The following is a 23,799-nucleotide window of genomic DNA, read 5'->3' as shown; positions in this document are numbered from 1 at the left end:
ATTTCCCTAAACGTGGCATTACTTACCACGTACTTTGCTTGCACTGCCGTTGGCACTTCTTTCATTCTGCATCACACTAGAGTAATTTGTTTACGAGGCTCTCTCTCCCAATTCCTGAAGAAGGGCCACATCTGATTCATTTCTGCTTGCCCCACTAAACACTTGTCACCTAGCCCTTGTTCCCTATACCCTGAATGGAATGTAATAACTGGCATTCACTACTATGTGTCCTATAGTGTTTGAATGTAGATACTATACTGTCCGTTACCTGTATTATCTCAGTAATACTCATAACACTCCTAAAAGGTAGGCCACATTTTGGCATTTATTTTAACAGGTAAGGATACTCAGAAAGGATATGTGATTTGCCCAAAGTGATAGCAAATGGCAAAGCGAGGATTTGAACCAAGGTCAGTCTGATTTCAGAAGCTATATTCTTAACTACTACACTACACCACAGACATTTCCAAAATTCACTTGTTCCTTTAAAACTGATGCACATAGCAGTATTACTCAAGATCAAGAACCCTGTAAATTTTATATATTTATATATATATATATATATATATATATATATATATATATATATATATATATCTCCTGTCAGTACATAGAGGCCATTTAGGTTCTGCTCTAGTCCACAGACATAAACAAGAAGATTCAGTCGCCCAGGTTCACTTATTTTTCTCCTTTATTTTCACCCCATCCCCAAACCCCTGAAAAACAGATCAGAAGAAAATCAATTCGGAATTAAATCTTTCCATTTTGTGGAACACACATTAACAGTAAGTTTATAAGGTTTAACAGGCATATACAATCTGAGAATATGTTGAATCATTTCATAACATACTTTCCCTGCTCAAACCTGAAATCAGCAGCCGTTGCTAAGAAAACACACGGCCAACTGCGAGACAACGCGATGACTCAGAAAGGAGCACGCGTGAGCCACCTTCTAGTCTCGGAAACCATCACCAACAGAGTCTCGTACCAAATCAGCAACCTGTGGTTTTAAGCATTTCAGAGTTTCTTTTCATTTGGCTCAGAAGGAAACAGAATCAGTTCTGGATTAAACACTATTTATGAAATTAATTATTACCCAACCGAATGGAAGTTTGCTATAATAAAAAAAGGTACAAAGACTACAAAGGTAACACCTTCTTTTAAACAGGTCCATTAACAGAGAAAAGTTCTTACTCAATGTCATCAAATGAGTGACTACAAAGGATATTTAAACAAGAGAATGCTAGTAACCTATTTCATTAACATACAAGTGCAATAATAACATACGCCTTTAACTCTTTCATAAACACAATTTGTAATAGTCATTCCTTTTTAAAATTTTCTTTCTAAAAAATCAGATGAAAATTTTTAACTAAAAGCTCTAGTATGTATTATTCTATCAAACGATCTTATCATATATTGGTGTAACCTATCATAGTACTAACAGCTTATATGCATTTGAGTTGTGTGGGGGGGGGTGTTAATTATTTATTTTGGAACGGTCTTGAACAGCTTTATTTTTTTAATTTTTAAAATATTTTCAATTACAGTTGACATTGAATACTATATTAGTTTCAGGTGTACCACATAATGCTTAGACATTTCCATAACTTACAAAGTGGTCCTCCCATAAGTCTACTACCTACCTGGCAACACAGTTATTACAATATTACTGACTATATTCCCTATGCTGTACTTTACATCCCTGTGACTATTCTGTAACTACCAATTTGTACTTCTTAATCTCTTCACCTTTCCAACCCACTCCCACCCCCCTCCCATCTAGCAATCACCAGTTTGTTTTGTTTGTTCATTGATTTTGTTTTAAGATTCCATGATTCCACATACAAATAAAATCATATGGTATTTGTCTTTCTCTGTCTGACTTATTTCAGCTTTATTTATTTTGTATAAATTTACAATTAAAGTAAAAGTTACTTCTAATAATTAGCATTTTTTAAATGAAAATTCTCCAACATCTATGGTACAACCCATTAATTAATGTATCAGATGGACACAGTCAAACATGACCATCTCAGTCATAATGCAATCAGCTTCTACTGAGGATACTGTAACTTGTACCAAAAGCGGAGGAGGAAACAGATAGTATATCTGTGTAAATTAATTCTGCCCCCTCTCTCCAAACAGAACTATCTCACACCTTGAGCTCTAACCAAACAGGTTCTCTAACCTTGATAAAAAAGACTGTGTGTAGCACATTAACTAAGAGGATTGGATTTAAAAATATATATATATATAAATATATATATATATATATGTATTGTTCCTCCCTAAATACTGAATACCTTTTCTTTACAAATGAGACAACATTATTGCTGAAATAAGTTATGAGAATTTTTAAATATATTAAAAATTTGCCTAGAAAACTGCAAAAACATTCTTATATCTCTGACTTCCCAAACCTGCTTTTCAAATTCAAGTTTCTTCTTCCAGCACAATATTTCAATTTTGGCAGTATATGAGTGTATGTCCTTTCTTACTATTCTGAAATATTATCTATAAGTATAATGTAAATATTGCTATCATGATGATGAGGGTACACCAAATAGTCTGATAAAACATATTCACTGTTGTAACCAGTATATTTATTTTTAATGAATTTAATGCTAATAGGAATATATGTACACAAGTGTCCATATTACTGTTTTGTTTTACTCATCTTTTGTGTAATTGAACTCCAGATAAACTTTATAATTTATCGTGTAACCATTAAACAGCTATCTGTGATTCAATTTCAAATTCAGCTCTGACACTTTAATAGCTCAAATAATTTAAAATCTAAATTATTTATGGATGAAATGATAAGATGTATGGAATTTACTTCAAAATAATCCAGCATAGGAGGACAGGTAAGGGTAAAGGTAAAACCAAATCAGCAAGATTAAAAAATTATTAATACTAGGTAATGTTTACACAGTTTATTTCGCTATTATCTCTGTTTTTGAATATATTTAAATTTTTTTAAGTTTTTTATAGTAAAGTTTTTAAAAACCTAATTTACTATTTCTCTAGTGTCAGGAATACCTTTATCATCTTGAATTCATTTTTCCTACATAGCAATAAATATTTCACATGATAACTCATCACAGGTGCCAACACTGCTTTAAAGTACTGAGGAAAAGAGCAAAAGGAGTCGAGCTGCTAAATTACTAAACTCACGTAGGTTTAGGTATAAGGAAATGATTCTATTCCTCTTTTAACTAGCCTAGGCACTTAAACTTTCGAACTTCCCAGTCAGTACTGCATCAATGCCTGGACATACATGGAACCTCCAGATAACCCTCTGAGAAAAGAATGTTCATGTATCCAGACCACCTGATAGCCATTATCCAGACTGTCTGACATCTACTCTCCGACCACAGGTCACATAGAGAGTTACCATCGTGGATCAATCCAGAGGCTAAGAATGCAGAACCCATAATTCTCAAGAATGTACTTTTTACTATAATAACTCTTAGCTTTTCTTTCTTCTTCGGAATACATCTAGGTTTTCGCCTAGCTGTGCTCCTGGTTTGCATACTCTAAGACCCTTGAATAAACCTTTAACATTCATTTCTAGCTAAAGCCTCCAGACTCTTTTTTAATTAGTTCAACAGTACAATGGGCTAAATATCACATTGCTAATCCATACTTGTAGAATTTAGCAGCTGGGAAAAAACATCTCAGCAATCGTCTAATCCTCTATGCCGGTGTTTTACAATCTTGAGTATGCATAAGGATCACTTGGAAAGCTTATTAAACATAGATTGCTGGGCCCCACCCTCAAGGCTTCTGATTCAGTAGGCTGGATGCTGCGGATCACCAGACCACACTTTGAGAGGAATGACTCCACGTTCACTCCCATTGCCCTGTGAGTAATCACCAATCACCATATCAGAGTGCACGCTCCTCTGCTTGTGGACCTTTCTCTAACTTGACAGTTGGCTTTCAAAGGCCAAAGACAAATTTTCATCAATGTGCCAGAGCCCAGATTCAATAAATATTTACAAAATAAATTAATTTGTCGAATGAACTGCATTTTCCACTCATTTACAGATGAGTATTTATCAGTGTGTTAACATTCAGACTGGGGGTCCATTTACATACCCAGATGGACAGCAGCTACCCATTCATGACAAACAGCAAGCACTGGCCATACCTAAAGGAAGACTAAATGTCAGCTGGAACCAGAACAACAAGGAGAAGAAAAATTTTGGAGATCCAGAACTGCATCTCAGATTGCAGTTTTCAGTCAATGGACACGGACAAGCAGAAGCTTGAGGCTCACGTGTGTCCAACGTGTTACTTTGACCTGAGAAGCTATAACCCGGTTATTCATCTCATATATTGTCAAAAGAAACAAAAAAAAATGCTTTCAAACTCTTCCTTCAAAATTTCTCAAGGTCTGGAGAAAAGTCAGCATGGACAGACTGATTCTTTCTCCAACATCCACCTTCCTCCTCCTAATGCTGCTCAGAAGAAAGAAAAGAAGCACAGCATAGTCTTCGGAGCCTGTCTGGAGAGTTCTCCAAGTCCAGATGTTCTGAATGTTGTAACATACCACAGTATCCTGAAGTAGGTAAGATGAGCAATGTAAGCCAAGCAGCAGACTGAAAGTAAAGAACTCCTGAAACGCAAAAATAAGGAAGCCACCAACCCAATAAAAAGTGGGCAAAAAATGTAAACAGAAACTTCAACAAAGAAGATATATGGATGATAAATAAGCATATCATTAGTCATCAGGGAAATGCAAATTAAAACCACAATAAGATAGCACTACACAACCAGTAGAACAGCTATGAAAAGCCTGACCATAACAAGTGTTGACAAGGATGCAAAGCAACTTGAACCCTCATATACTACTTTGGGAACATAAAATGGTATAAGCAGTTTGAAACATATACCTATCATATGATCCAGCTATTCCACTCCTAGACATTTACCCAGGGAAAATGAAAGCAGATGTCCACACAAAGATGATGCATAATCTTCAATATTCACAGCAGCTTTATTTTTAATAGCAAAAGAACTGAGGGGGGGGCAGGAGGGTGGAGTCAAATGTCAGTCAATGGGTGAACCGATAAATGAACTGGGATATATCCATACAATGGAATACCACTCAGCAACAAAAGGAATGAACCACTGATACACACAACAACGTCGATGAATATTAAAATAATATGTTAAGTGGAAGAAGCCATTTATATAAAATCCTAAAAATGCAAACTAATCCATAGGGTCAGAAAGCTATCTCTGGTTGTCTGGGGAAAGAGAATAAAAGAGCGGCCAGAGGAAGAGATGGTCTTACAGGTCTAGCTATGTAAAATAATTAATAATTTTACACTCTAAATATGTCCATTTACTATATGTCAATTATACTCAATATATTTAGTTATTTTAAAAATTATCACACAAAACTGCAAAGTACAGTCTAAGATAAAAACAATCGAAGAGGAAGGGCATAACCTGAAATGTTATGAAGAATTAGACTTTAAACATACGTGATTTTAAACATACATGATTTTACATGATTCCAGACACAATCCTTTAGACGGTAAAAGTAGGAAAAGGGCATATGACATAGATCATTGCTAGATATGAAATCAAACAAGAATAAAAAGCAAACACAAGATGAAGCCTTAAAGAATAGGCTACAGCATTTAACATTAACATTATTTCTTAATTAAGATGTAGCCAATCCGAAATATTTTGTAATAATAAAGAAAAAATAATTTCATTTTTTCCAATTTGACCTGTCCAACTCCTAAAAAGATGAATACATCTTTTCCATTATGCCACACATACATTGCAATGGTATATCTTCCCACTGGACCAATAGCCCCATCAGGATAGAGACTATGTGTTCTCATGTTGGCTAATGGTCAAATATAAGTGCTTTAAAGTCAAAGCCTGGCTTCCTATTTTAGGCTGTGCCATTCACCTACTCTAATCTTAGAAAGTTACTTAACCTCCTTGATGTCCAGTTTTATAAACTATAAAATAGGGCTAATAGGATACATACAAGGATTTGAGGTGAATTTATCCAAACCTTGGACTACAAGGCCCTGCATGACCTTTCACCTGACTACCACTCTATCTTCAATTAGATCTCTTTCTTGAGCTGAGAGTGTTTAGCCAGAATGACCTTCTCTCAGTTTCAGTAAATCACACACCAGAGCTCTTTCAATGCTATCTCTTCTGCTGATCTTCCATGCTTCTCTCCTCTCCACAGCCTCCTACCCCACAACATGACTAGTTCCTTCTTATCAGTCTTGACTTAAATGTCACCTCCATTGAGAAGCCTTCTTACTATTAACATAGGAACCCCTGGTTATTCCATGTTCCATCATCTTGTTTCCTTCTTTCCATTTAACAACATTCATTCAACGAACAGGTCTTATGGCCCTTCTGTATTCCAGGCACTGTTCCAGATTCTGAGGATACAACAGCATTGATAGAATACACAATCTAGTGGGGTAAGGACCATAAATGAATGAGTAAAATATAGAGTATGTTAGGTAGATGATCACAGTGCTATGGAGAAAAAAAAAAAAAATGTGAAAGGAAGAATGGGAATTGCCAGGGAGATGTGATTTTAAGTCTGGGGTTTAGTGAAGGCTCACTGAGAATATAACAGTGAGTTAAGAGAGGAGAACCATACAGATATGGGGCTGGGAAGGAGCATTCCAGGAAGAGGAAACAAAAAAGTTTAAATGCCCTTTAACAGTCAAGAAAGCTGGTTTGGTTGTAGAAGTATGAGTAAGAAGAGCAGCAGTTAAAATCGAAAAGATGACAAGATGGGGAGTGAGGAGGACCAGATGGGGTAAACTCTGGGGTCCACTGCCAGGTCTTTGTTTTTCGCTTAGACAGCCATGGGAAGCCATTGGAAGGTTTTCGACAGAGGAGTGGTGCAATCTGATTTATCTTTTAAAGCCTGTGAATAGTTTGGTAACGTTTTCACGTCCTGCCTATCTTCCCACTAGATAAGCACCAGAACAACCACTGTCCTGTGCACTACAACTCTGCGCTATAGCATCTACCACAATACATTGTAGGCACTCAATAAATGTTTATCAGATGAATGTAAAGCAGTTACTGGTGCAAAGTAAGCATTCCATAAATGGTAACTTGGGGGTGTAGCTTAGTGGTAGAGCACTTGACTGCATAAATGGTAACTTCTTATTTGGCACCCCAGAGTCCAGCACAGTAGCTGGGAAACAGTAAAAGCTTGTTTGAATAAATGAATGCTTTTGTTAAATTATGGAAAATCTGTATTTAAAATATGTGAGTAATGATAAATGAATCAATTGCTTTTCACCCTTTCTCATACTTATTAAGACTACTGAGGGCATTACCTAGAATAATGCCTATGACTCAGTTCTCCAAAAAGACTGCAATGTCCTGAAAACATAATTAGCACTAAAGCACTAAAATACTTGTAAAATATCTAACTGGGTAAACTTATTCACACGATTTTTTTAAAAACAATCAACGTACAAGGCTTAGCTGACAAACTGATTTGATTTTGATTTTTAATTCAAATAAAGGTCCTAAACTCAAACATATGGACAAAGAACTATGAATTTCTACTTTTTACTTATTTTGACAAATCCAGAATCTTCAACACGAGTAAACTTAATGAAGATTAATTACACCTGTTCCCTTCTCCCTTGGTGTGCTTGTGGGGGAGGGGTGTGGGGGAGGGTTATGCCATTCAGTACTTATCTCAGGAAAAGGCCTTGGGAGTCTCAGCAGTTTTCAAAAAGAAAACTACACAAGGACTTATGCAGTAAAGTATAAAAACACACCAAATGTTCCATGTCATGAAAGGACAATACTCTCCCCTGATGATGTTTACGATGCCTCAATGGCAAGGTCTCAAGAGGTAATAGCGAGCAAGGTATGGTCCGGATGTTTAAAAGTGGCAGAGCCTATCTCTGCAAGAAGGACTTCGGAGCTATGGAAACATTTAGAAAAGCATATGAAAGTTGTCTGAAATCAAACAAACTTTAAAAAAAGAAAAGAGCGATGCAAAAGTGTTGAGAGCGGCTAGAAAGAACCTGCTCGATTTGGCTCTGACTTGCTGGTGCTCGTACACAATCGTGCCTGCTGGCAACTAGCTCAGACGCTCCCTTCCACTAGGGGAGGGGAAAATAATAACTTTCGGAAATAACAGGCGTCCACAAAGACAAATGTTACACGGGACTTCTCAACCTCCACCAAATAGGGTGACTAATGTTGTTTTGAGCTGCACTGATTCCCCATAAATCCCCCACCCCCCGCTTTTTGCTTTTAACATAAGAAAAATAATCTAAGGAGAAGGTGCTACCGTCAGACCCGCAAGGCAATTTCAGACAACAAAGACCCCAAGCAATCAAAATGGAATTATAATCCGAGCAGCCCGAGCGCTCGGTTGCCGTGCGCGCCGCGGTTCCTCGAGTACCCCGCCCAGCGGGTCGCCGTGCCCTCTCCAGCCCGGCGCGCCCCGCCCGCCGGTCCTCGGGTCCCCGGGGCGAGCCTCGCGCCGCCCACGATTTGGCAATCTGCGCCGCGGCTCTCCGCGTTCTATCTCACGCGGCGTTCAAAATCTTTCCCGCCCAGGCGTGACGCGGGGAACGAAAACAATCGGGATAGCCCGAGCGCTGGGGCCTGGGCCCGACGCGGGCGGGGGACCGGATCAGGGCCAACCCCCCTGCGCAACCCCCTTCCCGACCGGGCGGACCGGCGGGCTGGGGCCCGGAGGTGACACAAAGAAGCCGGAGAGACGAACGCCACCCGCTGGCGCTCAGTCCAACCCCGAAGCGCCTCGCCCGCTGACAAGTTTGCGGCGCCCTCCACGCACCCCGCTCTCCCCACCCGGACAAAGTTTCCCGTGGCCGGGCTCGGACCATGGAATCGCGTGGGCTCCCATCTCCCGCCGCGCCCGCCCACAGCTAGGGGACCTTCCCTGCCTCGCCCCCGCCCCTTCCCCTCCCTCTCTCTCTCCCTCCCTCCCCGCCCCAGCCCGCTCTCTGTGGGGCGCACCGGGGTGCTGGGGCCCTGCGGCCGCGCTCACCCGCTGCCGGCCTTCGCGAGGGGTGAGGACCCTGGCTGGAGCCGGCCCAGGTCGGCGCCTCGCTTGCCTTGCTCCCTCGATCGCCTTTTTTGCTCGGTCTCCCGCTCCCTTTTTCAGTCCAGCGGAAGGCTCGGGGCGCAGCACAGAGCGCTCCGCTCCTCGGAGCTCGGAAAGCTGCAAACCACGCCCCGCGCCTTCCCCGCCCGCCGCGGGCCGCCGAGTCCCGCGCTCGCCGCTCGGCGGCCAGTGTTGAGCCCGCCCGCGAGCTCCGGGGGCGGGGCAGCCCTCCTCCTGCCTCCCCTGCACCCCCTACCCTACCCACCCCGCCACAGGCCCCGCGGCTGCCCAAGGCTGGCAACTTTCTTTCCTGTGTTTTGGAACATCAGAGATGTTTTGAGAGAGATGCTAACTCAGAATACAGGTTCACAACCAGGGAGGAGGGAATGGGGGAAGTTCCACAAACTCAAAAAAGCTTTTCTGGCCAATTTCTACGAGGAACTGTTCTAACGTTCTTGGATTTCTGAGTCTTGGATATCGGGGTAAGAAAGCAGATCTCCGAATTAGCAGAACCAGGCCTTACTTAATTAAGTCACTTTTAACCTTTGGGCACTATTTGTAAAATGAGGAATTTGGATTAGATGGCCCTTGGGATGTGGATCAGTATTTCTGATGGCATGGTTCAGACCTCAGAGTCACCCGAGGGAAGGGGAGGCTTTGGGTAACAATGCATATTACTGGGTCCCTCCATCCCACTAGACGCTGGAGAGGAGAACAGCCTCAGTTTTATGACATGATATGCAACTTCCAGGTCTGAAAACTCAGTGAAAACTGGATCCTTCGGAATCCATCCTGCAGGTACCAGTTTGATCTTCCAGCAAATTACTCAATGCCTTTGGAATCAGGATGACATCAGTTGACTCCCACTTATCTACTGTGCTACTGTTACAATATTACTAAGACAAGGTTCCTAAATGAAAGATATTGTATCAACTCACTATTATTACACAAAGAAAGCAGTGACTTTAAAATATTTCTCTATTGAGTTTGTGTTACAATCAAATTTAATTTCTTGAGTCCAAGTTCACATATATCCTATGGCTACAGAATCTTGCCTGCATTACTTAATTAAATTTGGTGCTTATGACCAACCTAATAAGTGGTGAGGAGCAGAGAAGAGACATTTGGTAATGAATTCAGTTAATATGCATTAATGGAAAAAATTAGTTGTAAATAGTACCCACAAAAAACTTGTACATCTATGAGTACCAGGATGATTAAGGTAAATTATTTGAAATGCACATTTTATTGACAATCAGTAGCTCAACGCTTCACAAACAGCACACTACCAATCTACATGTCATTCTCTGTATTCCAAGATAATCTTTCTGACAGTACAGCTTCTCTTGGTCTAGTAGGTTTACATTATTTATTATTAATCGTTTGGGTCACAGCAAAGGTTTATAAGGCAAAAAGATCCTTCTAGTCCTGGAAAGTCTTTTCAGAAAAAAAAAAAAAACATTTTGCCTGATATAATACATGCAAATTTCATAGAGAAGTTGGGTTCCAGGGTTCGTGGATCTGTCTGTAAAGCATTGTCTACTATTTTCCTTCTCTGTTCTATTCGTTTCCATTTTATAGCAATTGCTTCCTTCACAGTAAATACTGCAAAATCATCATGGCAACAGTCTCTAGAGAAAGTGTTATTAATAATTTCTTAATTAACGTTCCTTTCTAGGCATCTATGCTACAGTACTCAAAGCGAAAAGACTCTTGTTCCATGTTGTGTCTAGTGCACTTAAGAGAGTCTAGAATAAAATGTCTCAGAATGTTTTCAGATATCCCCAATTAGAGCCTTCTAATTACCTGTGGTGTCTCCTAGCCATGCCAACTTAATACCTTCTTTTAAATCAGCAAATTAAACTAATGGCAGGAATACTGAAACAGATCCTCCATACTTTGGCATGAAAATAAAATGCAATGCTCAGCCAAACAAAGACACACCTGGTTCTTTTGAAACACAACACTGAGCATGTGAATAGATGGCTCATATGCTTATACCTCTGACTGACAGAGTAAGGGTTGCCATGAACCCAGCCATGCCCACATTTTCCTATGCACCAAAAACACAGACATAGTACAATAACATGGTATGATGTCATGCTATTATTTACATCAGGCCTCTATATTTATAGCAAAAGACCTGTTTGGCCCAACAGTTCACTTAAGAGACTACCAGCTCCAATTGTGGCAAATGCAAGTTTTGCAAACTGATCAAACTCAAAGCATCTGTGACTTGGTACACAAGCATGCATGTGGTGACAACTATTGAAGCAGACATTAAATACATACTTGTACATTGTACTGAGTAGGCATTTGAGCAAGTTGGACGTTCTCATGCTGTTAAAGGAACTAAATTCACCATTCTTTAAGTTAGGCAGCAACTCCTCTCTGTCACAGCACGAATTTCTCTGAACTATAGTTATTTTTTACAGTCCTGCATCCTGTACCATATGGTGAGTTCCTTGTCTTTGTATCAGGAGTGCCTAAACAAGAAAGGCAATGGGTTTTATCTTGGGAGCAAATTCTAGTCTTGTACTTGGTGCCATATTGGAAAGGACTGTGGGAATGCATCTAGGTTTGGCAAGAAACAGTACAAATTGATTAGTAATTGATCTCTGCCATGAGCATAGAAGTAGGGGGAGGGAAGTATTAATACTGGTATGGTGTATTTATCTACCTTGATAGTAATAGGAGATAATAATGTTAAATAATTGGCCAGATGGGTAAGTGAATTTAAGACCAACAAAAAGTATTTTTACCCGAACAGGCAGGTATAATATTAATTAATCTGAGGCAGGGTACAATCATCTTACTACTTGCCCCAATTTTATTAACAAGTTACTAATAAATAAAGAAGAAAGGAGACTAGTTTAGAGCTAAAGACTCCTTGTTAGGATGCTAACTCTGAGGACCTCAAGGAACAATCTTTTGCTACAATATTTTTTACCACTTTGGGAGCACTTGTATAAACCTGGGAGGAAAATAGCTGGCCAGGAAAATGGCTCTGTTCCTTTGTTCAAGAGTCTAATCACACCCTGTAAAGGGCTGAGCTCCTTATCGCATTCCTGTCTTACTTCCTGCCAAACCTGGAAACTAACACAAATAAATGGCTAATTGCTCCCTTGCCCAATGGGATCTTTCTGACCCTCGTCCTGACTCAAGTAGAAAGTTGTGTCCAATGACATATAAGTGTGCACTGCCAATTTTTCTAGTAGATGGTCTCCTAAAATACTGAACCAATAGAATGAGTTTCTGACAGTTGCATCAGAGTCCAACATTCTAGAGTTTGAAGAAAAGCTAAAACAAATATGTCATGATTCAATGAAATCGTATTCGTAAAGTGCTAAACATGGAGCTGGCATATAGTAAGCACTCAACAGATGATAGCTGTTATTGCAATTATTTTAGTCAGTAATGGGGCTGAGAAGGGTATTATTTCAAAAGTACTTTTATTGAAATGGTAAAGTATTGGGTTTCTAAAAATTCCATAACTCACCTCATTTTACATAAGAGAAGATTGAGGTCTTAGGATAAAATATAATGCCTAATGGCATAAAACTAGTAGTGGTTGTCCCTGGATTAGAACCTAGACAAGTTTTTAGCAAAAATAATTGTATCATTTAGAGGAATCCTATTGTATATCTTGTTATTTGTTTTACTCTCAAATACAATGCATTGAATTAATTTTTCTGCTCAATTCACAGTAAAAAACAATACAAATAAGAGACATTAATATATGTCTCTTGGGACAAGCAGGTCTAATGGATCAAATTAAGCAGAAATTTAGAAAACCTAAAACACATAAAAAATAAGCCAAAATTTAACCAAGTAAAGATAGAAAACCTAGACAAACCAATTTTATTGGAAGAAATTAAGATGTCAAAGAACTATCCACACAAAAAAGTACCAGGCCCAGATAAGTTCATAAGGAAATTCTTCTAAATCCTAAAATCTGATACTTAGATGCAACATACATTGTTTCAGGGCATTTTGAAAGAAGAAATCCTTCCAAATTGTTTTTACAAGGCCAGTATAACATCAATTCCAAAAATATGACAGACCAACCTACTCTCACTTATTAATGTGACTATAAAAAATTCTAAGTCAGATATTAGCAGTAGAACCCAAAAGCACATTAAAAAAATACTTTATACAATCTTTCTCCTTGGTATTTATACAAATTAGTTTAAAATTTATATCCACACAAAAACCTACACATTGATGTTTATAGCAATTATATCCATAATCGCCAAAAGCTGGAAGCAACTAAGATGTCTTTTAGTAAATGAATGAATAAATAAACTGTGGTATATCCAGACAATGGAATATTACTCAGCACTAAAAACAAATGAGCTATCGAGCATGACAAGGCACAGAGGAATCGTAAATACATTCTACTAAGTGAAAGAAGCTAACCTTAAAAGACTATATCCTATATAACTCCAACTACATGGCATTCTGGAAAAGGCAAAACTGTGGAGATAGTAAAAATCAGCATTCTCTAGAAGTTGAAGGGAAAGAGGGATAAATAGGTAGAGCACAAAGGATTTTTACAGGATTGAAACTATTCTGTATGATATGATAATGGTGTAAACATATCAACACACATTCGTCCAAACCCATAGAATGTACAACACCAAGAATGAACCCTAATGGAACCTACGAACTTTAGCTGATAATGATGTATCAATGTAGGTTCATGGGTTGTCACTAATGTATCACTCTGTGGGGGGGGGGGGAATGTTGATAGTGGGAGAGGCCCTATGAGTAGGGTAGCAGGGAGTATGTGGAAACTCTCTGCGCCTGCCTCTCTGTGTTGGTGTGAATCTAAAACCTCTCTAAAAAATGAAGTTTGTTAAAACTAAAAACAAAGAAGAACCCTTTGACCAAGATGGATTTATTCTAAAAATGTAAAGATGGTTCAATATTAAGAAGACCATTAATATAATTTATCATAATAATAGATATAAGGAGGAAAAATTATAAGATTATTTCCACAGGTGCTAAAAAGGCTTTTGATACTATTCAGTATCTGTTTTTTTAAAATCAATAAAATAATATTATTAGATACTTTCTAATGCAATAAAATATACCACAGCATCTTACTTACTGGGAATACATTTAAGGCATTCTCACTATGGTCAGGAACAAAACAAGGATGCTCACTATCTTCACAATAACTTACTATTTTATTAGAGACTAGCCAACATAATAAGACAAAACAATTCCATTAAAAGCATAAAATCTGAAAAACTGAAATGACATTTACCAATGTTATGAGAATACATCTAGAAAACTCAAGGAATTAATGTTGGAATCAGTGTTAAAACTAACACAAACATTAAAGAATTCAGTAATGCTGCTAGGTTTAAAATTACCCTTTATACATATCAAATAATAAGATAGAGATTTACTATAGAAGTAAACCCCATTAACGAAAGCAGCAAAAAAGTAAAATATTTAAGAGAAACTTAACAAAAAGTATGCAAGCTTATATGAGAAAAATCTTAAAACAGTCTTAAAAGACACAATAGTAAACTTCAACAAAAGGATCCTTCGTTCTTAGTTAAGGCAAATAAAATCATAAAGATGTCAATTTTTCTCAAAATTAATAGATAAATGTAAAGCAAGTCCATAATCATACTATCATGATTTTTTTTTCTGAAATAAGTTGATAAGCACAGTCAAAAGATGAATGACAAACTAGTAGAAAACATTGTTACTTCTGTAACAGATAAAGGACTAATTGCCCTAATGTTTTAAATGAGTAAAATCATCAAAATCCAATAGAAACATGGGCAAAAGATATGAACAGACAATTCACAAAAAAAGATACATAAATGGATCTCAAACATATGAGACAATGTTCGAGTTCATAAGAAAAATCTGGGGCCCTGAATGACCTCATAAAGCAAAACCAGTCTTCCAGGCTAAAATGCTTATTTTGGAGCTGTTATTTGAAAGAGAAAAAAAGTTTATATTTTTTAAACCCTCTATTACAGGCTCTCTTTTCTATAGCAAGCTTAGCCTCACCCACACTAAGACATTGGATTAAAGATTAGATGCGAAAAACAAAAATGCTAAAACTTTCAGAAGAAAATAGAAATTATCTTTGTAATTTCAGGGTATGGAATGATTTCTTAAAGAAATACATAAAAAGCACTAACCATAGAGGGGAAAAAAAAAACCCACCACATTTAAACTAAAAACTTCTGTTCATCAAAAGACATCACTAAATGAAAAAGACACATCACAGAAAGAAGGCATTTTAAACACATATAATGAATTAAGGTCTAGGATCCAGAATATATGTATAACTTCTACAAAATCATTGAAGAAAGAAGACAAATGAATAGAATAGTCAAACTTCAACTTCAGAAAAGAGAAAATCCAAATTTGTTTGTATTAAATGTTACACATTATGACTAACCAGAAAAATTTAAATTAAGACCATAACGAGGTAACATTTTTATCCACTAGATTGGCAAAATCTAGAAATCAGAAAATACAAAGCACTGATGAGGATGTGGACCAATAGAAACCCTTATACATTACAAGTGTAAATTGGTAAAACTATTTTGAAAATTAATCTCACATTATCTTGCAAAACTAAAAGTTTGCAAACTCTAAGGCACAGGATTCCTACTTCCAGGTATACGTCATAGATATCTTGGATATGTACAAAATGTACACATATGTGATATGTACCAATATGAATATGTACAAAAATAACTCATATATACATTTCTAGTACCATTATTTTTTAAATAAACTTTATTGAGGAATAACTTACTTAGAATAAAATGCACAGGTTTTAATTGTACAGTTCAATAAATTTTATACTTGAGCTACCATTTCCACATTCAAAATATAGAATTTTTACATAAGCCCAGAAAATTTCCCTGTACCATTTAATCTGATTGCTATCAGCATATGTTAGTTTTATCTGTTCTAGAATTCATAAAAATGAAATCATACAGTGTCCATCTTTTTATATTGGCTCTTTCCCTCAATATAATGTTTTTGAGGTTTGTGTTTTTGAATATATTTTATTTGTTTTTATCACTAATTAAATTTCTACTGTATGAATATATTACACTTGATAAAGGTCATTTGGTTATTTCCATTTGAGGTTATTATAGATGAATCTGCTGTAAATATTCTGCAAAAGTCCTATGGACATATGTTTTCATTCTTTGTGAGTAAATACCTAGGAATGCAGTTGTTGAGTAGATAAATGCTTAAGTTTATTTTTAAAATTGTTGTTGTAGCTATAATCGACAGGACAAGTAATAACAAATGTTGGAGAGGATGCAGAGCAAAAGGAACCCTCATATGCTGCTGATGGGACTGCAAATTGGTACAGCCACTATGGAAAACAGTATGGAGGTTCCTCAAAAAACTAAGAATTGATCTACCATATGATCCAGCAATCCCTCTACTGGATATTTACCCCCAAAGACTTGAAAATCTATATCTGAAAAGATATTTGCACACCAGTATTCATAGCAGCATTATTTAAAGTGGCCAGGATATGGAAGCAACTGAAATGTCCTACAATAGATGATTGGTCAAAAAAAGCTGTGGTACATGTACACAGTGGAATATCACTCAGCCATAAGAAGAGATGAAATACTGCCATTTGAGACAACATGGATGGACCTCAAGGTAATCATGCTAAGCGAAATAAGCCAGACTGAAAAAATTGAAAATCACATGATGTCACTTATATGTGGGATATAAACCTAAAAGCAACAAATGAACAGGACAAACAAACAGAAACTCATGGACATGGACTATAGACTAGTGGTTACTAGTGGGGTGGGGGAGGAGGGAGGAGGTAAATGGGGTAAAGGGGGTCAAATATAGGGGGATAAAGGAGGGTGAAGTGAGTAAAGGGTATCAAATATATGGTAGCTGAAGGAAACTGGACTTTGGATGGTAAACGCACAATAGAATATACAGATGTCAAATTATAATGTACACCTGAAAATTATATAATTGTATTAACCAATGTTACCCCAATAAACTTAATTTAAAAAAATCAAAAAATAAAATAAAAACAAAAAATGGTATTGTTTTTCAAAGCGATTGTGTCATTTTACACTTCCACAAGCAATGTACAAAATTTATAATTACCACACTTGGTATAATCAATCTATTTTTTAACAAAAACATTTTAATATTTAATATTATATTAGTTCCAGGTGTACAGCACAGTGGTTAGACATTTATATAACTTACAAAGTGATCCCTGCAAAAAGCCTAGTATGCGCTTGACACCATACATAGTATTACAATATTATTGACTGCATTCCCTATGCTGTACTTCACATCCCTTTGACTATTTTGTAACTATCAATTTGTACTTATTAATCCCTTCACCTTTTCGCCCAGCCCTCATCAGTCTTTTTAATGCTAATCATTCTAATGGATGTAAAGCTGTCATTGTGGGTTTAATATGTGATTCCGTGGTTAGTGATGTTGAGCATTTTTTCATTTGCTAATTAGACTTTTATATGTATGTATGTATGTATATGTGTGTGTGTATGTATACACACATATGTATATATCTACTTTGTGAAGTGTCTGTTCAAACATTATCCACTTTTAATTGGGTTGTTTGTACTTGTTGTCAGAGTTCTATATATTGTCCATCATCAGATTTACATACTATCTTACAAATATTTCCTCTCAGTCTGTGACTTGACTTTTCAGTTTCTTCCAGGTATTTTGGAAAGCCAAAAATATGGGTTTTGTTTTTATTGCTTGAATTTTAAGATGTAAATTATCAACAAACTGATACCATTTTTACTTATAAGTGAGGAAAATAGCATTCATTATAGGTCATTTGTCAAGGCTTCTCATTAGAGTCTTAAAATATGGGTTATATGGTAACTCCATCTGTAAAACTTTTCAAGGAACTGCAGAATTGTTCTCTAAAGCGATTGCACCATTTTACAATTCTACCAGCAATGTATGAGGTTTCCAGTTTCTCCATACTCTCACCAACATTATGGTTGTCTTTTTCATTTAATTATTCGAGTGTATGCAGTGATATCCCATTGTGGTTTTGATTTGCACGTTGAACGTTTTTTATGTGCTTATTGTCATTTGCATATCTTCTTTGGAGAATATCTATTCAAGTCCTTTGCTTGTTTTAAAAATGAGTTGTGTGTGTTTTTATTATTGAGTTGTAAGCGTTCTTTAACCATTCTGAATACAAGGCCCTTATCTAATACATGATTTGCAAATATTTTCTCTCCCATTCTGTGTATTAACTTTTCATTTTCTTGATAATTTCCTTTAAAGAACAAAAGGTTCTAATTTTGTCTGCGCTTTTCTATATGTTTGAAAATTTTATAATACACAAATGCTAAGAATAAATAATTTTTTTAAAAAAAGAATTATAAATATGAATTAAAATATTAATGAAAATATTTGGAGATTTTCAAAATTAGAACGATATTTAAGAAATGAGGTACTAGAAAGCACTGGTAGGAGTATTCCAATGATAAAGATTAAATATTTTTTAAAACTTTTCCATGAAATTTCTTATTATAATAATTATTTTTTTATTTTTTATTTTAGTATTTTTATTTTTTAGGTGAGGCAACCCTTGGTTGACCTCAGAGATTGCAAGAACCTTGTCAACTTACAATCCCTTTTATTTTATATCTTTTACACCTACAACACCTGGTCTTCCTAAGTGGTCTCCTATCCAAGTACTAACTAGGCCTGAACCTGCTTAGCTTCTGAGATCAGACAGATCAGGCTTGTTCAGAGTAGCATGGCCATCGACTATAATAATTATTATGTATATATAACAATGGTTTCATTTGTTTTAAAATTTTCTTTATCAATGCGTGTTCAGCACCTAAAAAAAGGGCAGGCACATAATGTGCACTCAGTAGACTTGAATAAATTAACAAAGAGAGTCTATTTATTCTCCAGGTCCAATTCTTTACTTATTAAACTCCACAAATGCTGTTTGACACTATTCTGCATGATAAGAATGAAGAGACAGCAATATACTTGTGTAATTATTATCAGAGTAAATTTCAGTTATTATTAAATCTGAAGAACTTTAAACAAAGAAGAACCCTGAGATAAATTTTCTAAAAGAGATATTTTAATCTGTGAAATATATGAGCAAGTTAAATTAAGAAATTCAGAAGAGTTCCTTAAATGTTCTTTGTCATATGTATCTTGGAATGTGTCTACTTATAAGATATTACAAAAAAGATAAGACTACCTTTGAGATAGAAGATAAAGCAGCTTATGTTCTGCGAAGCAGGCTTCTATGTTGGTACATTTATCATTCTTACTAGGTGATAGCAAAAGCTGACTCAATGATTAACACAATGGTTATCCAAGTGAGGTTAGCATACCTTTGGGGTCACATGATTATTTTAGTTGATGATACACAGACACACCTTTTTAAAAAAACAAACCTGCAATTCCATGAATATTAATGCTTAGGACTAGGTTAAAGTAGGTATTAAAAAAAGAAAAAAGAATATGAGTCAATTTAAAATTATTTTTAAAATAATAGCCCACTTGGTATAATAAATATCACAAAAATTGTGAAGGTAGCAAGTGAAAGACTGAAGTTTTAAAAACACTAGATTAAAGGAAAAAGTAGGGTACAAAGTATATTGTACGCCATTAGTAAGGAGTTGTTAATTTGATAAGATTTGGAAAGGGAATTATGAATCTGGACAGATACTACTTCTAAACAATTCATGGACAATGATTCAAGAACAAAAGATAAACAGATGATATTAAAGAAAAGGTGCTAGTACTTAGCCGTAGTTTTATCATCTACAAAGATATATGTGTCAATCACTGGTCAACTCATTGAGTGTCTGAGACTGTTACATGTCTTTCTTCACATACGTTATCTACTTGAAAAGGAAAAGTACAGGAGGACTGGGACCACATCTGTGTATTCAAACTCCTTTATATGTGGATATTTAATAAATATTTTAATATTAACAAAAGAGCATTATATATGATTGATTCAGAAACAACTTTTCCTTGGGGAATTATGTGGATACACAAAAATATATATTATAACTACACAGTTCAGTGAATTTTCACAAATAGAACAAAACCATAAAACATCACTTACCCTTTATTTTTAAACTATCTGCATTGCCTAAACTTATTTGTTCACTTTTACCTGAATGAAACAGAACCCTTGACTAATCATCGGGATTTCATAATTGTTAGTGCTTTAATTTTTAAAATCTACAGTGAAATAACTGAGCTTCTTTTTTTTGTATTATTTGTTCTTCTCCCTCAATATGGGGCAAAAATTACCATTAGAGTAGTATCTCTGGAGTGCCATTTAGAATCCTAAGCACCTTGAATTCCAACAACAATGGATCTTATTCTCTTTATTTTTCCTGGGCAGCCACCCTCTCCTTTTGTTCAATTATAAGTTGATGTATGCATTATTACTGACTAATAATATTTTTGGTGTATTTCAAGTAAGTTGCTAGGCTCTAACTTATTAACAATTATGGCTTTCTTCTGACAATTTCTCTTCTATGAGGATAGTTAAACACCATAAAACATGGATGGTGAATTTACCAAATATAACCTTCCTCCGGTCATACTTATATTCTGGGCACCTGATTAATTTGAAAATCATAATTTGATAGATTAATTTTTTTAATCGTAATAAACATAATGGATTCGATATATTTATTTAGAACATTTACCCATAAATCTCTTTGTCATTGCAGGATATTACAAATCAAAATAATGATAATCATCATGAGGTACAAGAATAAAATAATGAAAAATATGAACATGGTTCTCATGAAAATTTTTTTGAATATTTAAATTTTCAAAAAATTTACTATTTATTTTCTATTGGCTTTTAAAATAATGTACACTATTTTAATTACCTCAATCATCATTAAGATTCTTAGAAAAATGAGTATTATGTTCTAACATTCCCTACCTCCAGAAGTAAATGGCAAGTATATGTTTTGAGGAAAAAAAAGCTAATGAAAATAGATCAATACTTCAACATATGCTGGAGAAAATAATAAAAAATGTTGATTTGTAGTTTTCTTGTTCTTGCTTTATTGTACTGGCTAGAACCCCTAGTACAACGTTAAAAAAAAAAAAAACTGATGAGAACATATATCCTGACTTTGTTCTTATATTTTGGGAAAAACACTCCCTCATTTGCCATTAAGTTTTATATTAGATGTATATTTTATATGGTACTCTTTCTCTGTTTGAAAAAGTTCTCTTTTACTCCTAATTTTCTGAGAGTTTATTTTTAATCTGAAATGGATGTTGGATTTTATGTTTTTTTCACATATTAAGAGATTATCATATAATTTTTCTTTTTCAGTCTGTTAATATGGTAAATTGCATTGGTTATTATATTGATTGTAATTTAAAGGATGTGTCAATTTGTACTTCAATTGTGTTCAACTGTAGCTTCATTTTAAGTGCCATTATGTCAGGCAGTGCAGCTCCTTATGTCCTTAGCTGCTCTACTGTACTATTTTCCACAACAATTACCGAAAAAGCACCTCAGCCAGATTCTCTCTACTCAAAAAATAGAAAACACACAATTTAAAACTTAACATCTGTGTGAATTGGGTATTATTTTTTCTAAGTGACAGATTATAAAGATTTGGTGTCACGCACATACCTGTGAAAGAAAAAGTCAAAGATAACCAAGAGTACAAGTGTACTTTTCATTATATAACCTGCTTTCTATAGTGTTAGGAAGAAAATGAAAACCAAAAAATAAGTTCCTTATTATAGACTGAGAACTGAGAAAACAATAAATAACCTAGCAAGATGCAGAAACTCTTTTAAAAAGGCAGAAGCATGCAGAATTGAAATGTCCAAAATCCTTTCTTGGACAAAAACCGGGCCTGGAGCTTTGGACTAGGTAAGGGTCTTATGAGATGAAGTTAGAAGAGAAGTGAGGTTAGGAATGACCTGTATTTTATGGGCATAGAAACAATAAGGAGCCAATGTCTAAGTTTTGGCCAAGGAAGCAAAGGTAATCTGGAACTGTCAAATCCAGGGGCAGAAAGAAAGAATAGCGTCTAAAATAAATGATCATCAGAAGTAGTTAGATCACATAAGCAAAATGGCTTATGATGTGGAAACATGATTGCAGCCTAAAAGCAAGAGCACACAAAGGGGAAAAGGAGCTTTCACAAGGATTCTGTCACTGGGAGGGAAAGATTCTGGGGTACACTCATGGTGATGCATAAAGCTCCTAGATTTCATTGCATGTCTGCTGGAATCATTAAATAGGAAACAGGTAAGGGTGTTTGTAGATCTGAAAACTCCCTAAAGACAGCATAAAGATAGTTGCGGATTCTTCCCACTTGATTTTAACTTCATCATGTGGCTATAGCTAATTTACTCCGTTGGAAAACCTAGTCCCATACCAGAACCAGAGACCAATCTTGTCCTTTGTTATGGAGAATCAAAAGAACTCAAGAGATACTTGAGCTGCTAGCCTGCCTTTGCTTTGTTCTTCCAGGACTTGGGTTATTCTGGTTTATTCTTACTATTAAAGATAACCCCAAAGTTCAGAAGACCTAAATTTTATGCCTTGTTGTCAAATCTGTCTTGTTTGAGTGCCTGCCTGTCTAAACATCTGTCTCAACAGTGCCTTCACTCACATGCTTGTCTCTCTGTTCACGATGGGAGGAGTGTTGAAATGTGAATTTTGGGGTTTTTTTATATATTTGATCATTCATATTTAAATTTTTTGTGTCAATATTATAGGTTTATTTCTTAGCAAATAATTTGTTCTTTAGATCTAAATTGTCATATTTTTTGACAGAGTTATTCATAATAATTTTTATCTTTTTAATGCCTATAGGATCTATATAGCAAGTCCACCTTTTATTTGTTATTGATAATTTTTGATTTTCTGATTTTGGTTATTGGTCTTGCTAGGAATTTATCAATTTTATAATTCTTCCCATAGAACCCATTTTTGGTTTTGTTAATTTTTTTTCAATTGCATGTCCATTTTTCAATTTATTGATTTCTCTTCTTTATTTCTTTTCTTCTACTTTATTTTGGGTTTAATTTGCTGTTTTCTAAACAGGTTATTGACATGGAGACTTAAACGACTGAATTTCAGCCTTTTAAACTTTAAATTTGCACTTAAAGCTATTTTCTCTCTAAGCACTATTTTAGCTATATCCCACAAATTTTGTTATATTCAATTCAAAATATTTTAGGATTTCCATTGTATTATCTTCTTTCATCTATGAGTTGTTTTTAAAGTACCTACTTAGCTCAATTTCCAAAAACTCGGGGATTTTAAAATCGTCTTTCTGTTATCAATTTTTGGTTTAATTTTATTGTAGTCAGAGAGAATATTTTGGATTACAAAGTCAATCCTTCACAATTTGTGAAGACTTGCTTTATGGCCCTGCATATAGTCTATTTTGGTAAATGTTCTGTGTGTATTTGAGAAGAATATGCACTTTGTAGCAGTTGAGGGGATGGCATTCTGTATATGTTGAATAGGTTGAATTGATCAAGTATGTTGTACCAACCTTCTACATACTAATTTTTGGTCTGCTTGTTTTATCTGTTACTGAGAAATGTGGGTTGAAATCCCCAACTACCTTTGTAGATTCACCTGTGTATCTCTTATAGCTCTTCTGTCAGTT

At 35.7% G+C, this 23,799-nt stretch overlaps 1 protein-coding gene across 16 annotated transcripts in view; it reads right to left on the bottom strand.

The window, feature by feature from the left end:
* The window catches only part of SYNE2 (spectrin repeat containing nuclear envelope protein 2), a 272,956-nt gene extending 263,693 nt beyond the window's left edge, over positions 1 to 9,263 (bottom strand). For 14 of the 16 annotated variants that reach the window (XM_036238291.1, XM_036238296.1, XM_036238305.1 and 11 more), the window contains exon 1: positions 9,056 to 9,263. The gene's annotated coding sequence lies outside the window, so the exon portion shown is untranslated. Of the gene's footprint in view, positions 1 to 9,024 lie in introns of all 16 variants that reach the window. The other 2 variants (XM_036238293.1, XM_036238294.1) reach the window with 2 other exon arrangements.
* Positions 9,264 to 23,799: the final 14,536 nt, after the last annotated feature.

This window comes from Rousettus aegyptiacus, unplaced genomic scaffold, assembly GCF_014176215.1.
Source record: "Rousettus aegyptiacus isolate mRouAeg1 unplaced genomic scaffold, mRouAeg1.p scaffold_m13_p_3, whole genome shotgun sequence".
Taxonomy (NCBI): Eukaryota; Metazoa; Chordata; class Mammalia; order Chiroptera; family Pteropodidae; genus Rousettus; species Rousettus aegyptiacus.
This window is presented reverse-complemented; position numbering and strand designations above follow the sequence as displayed.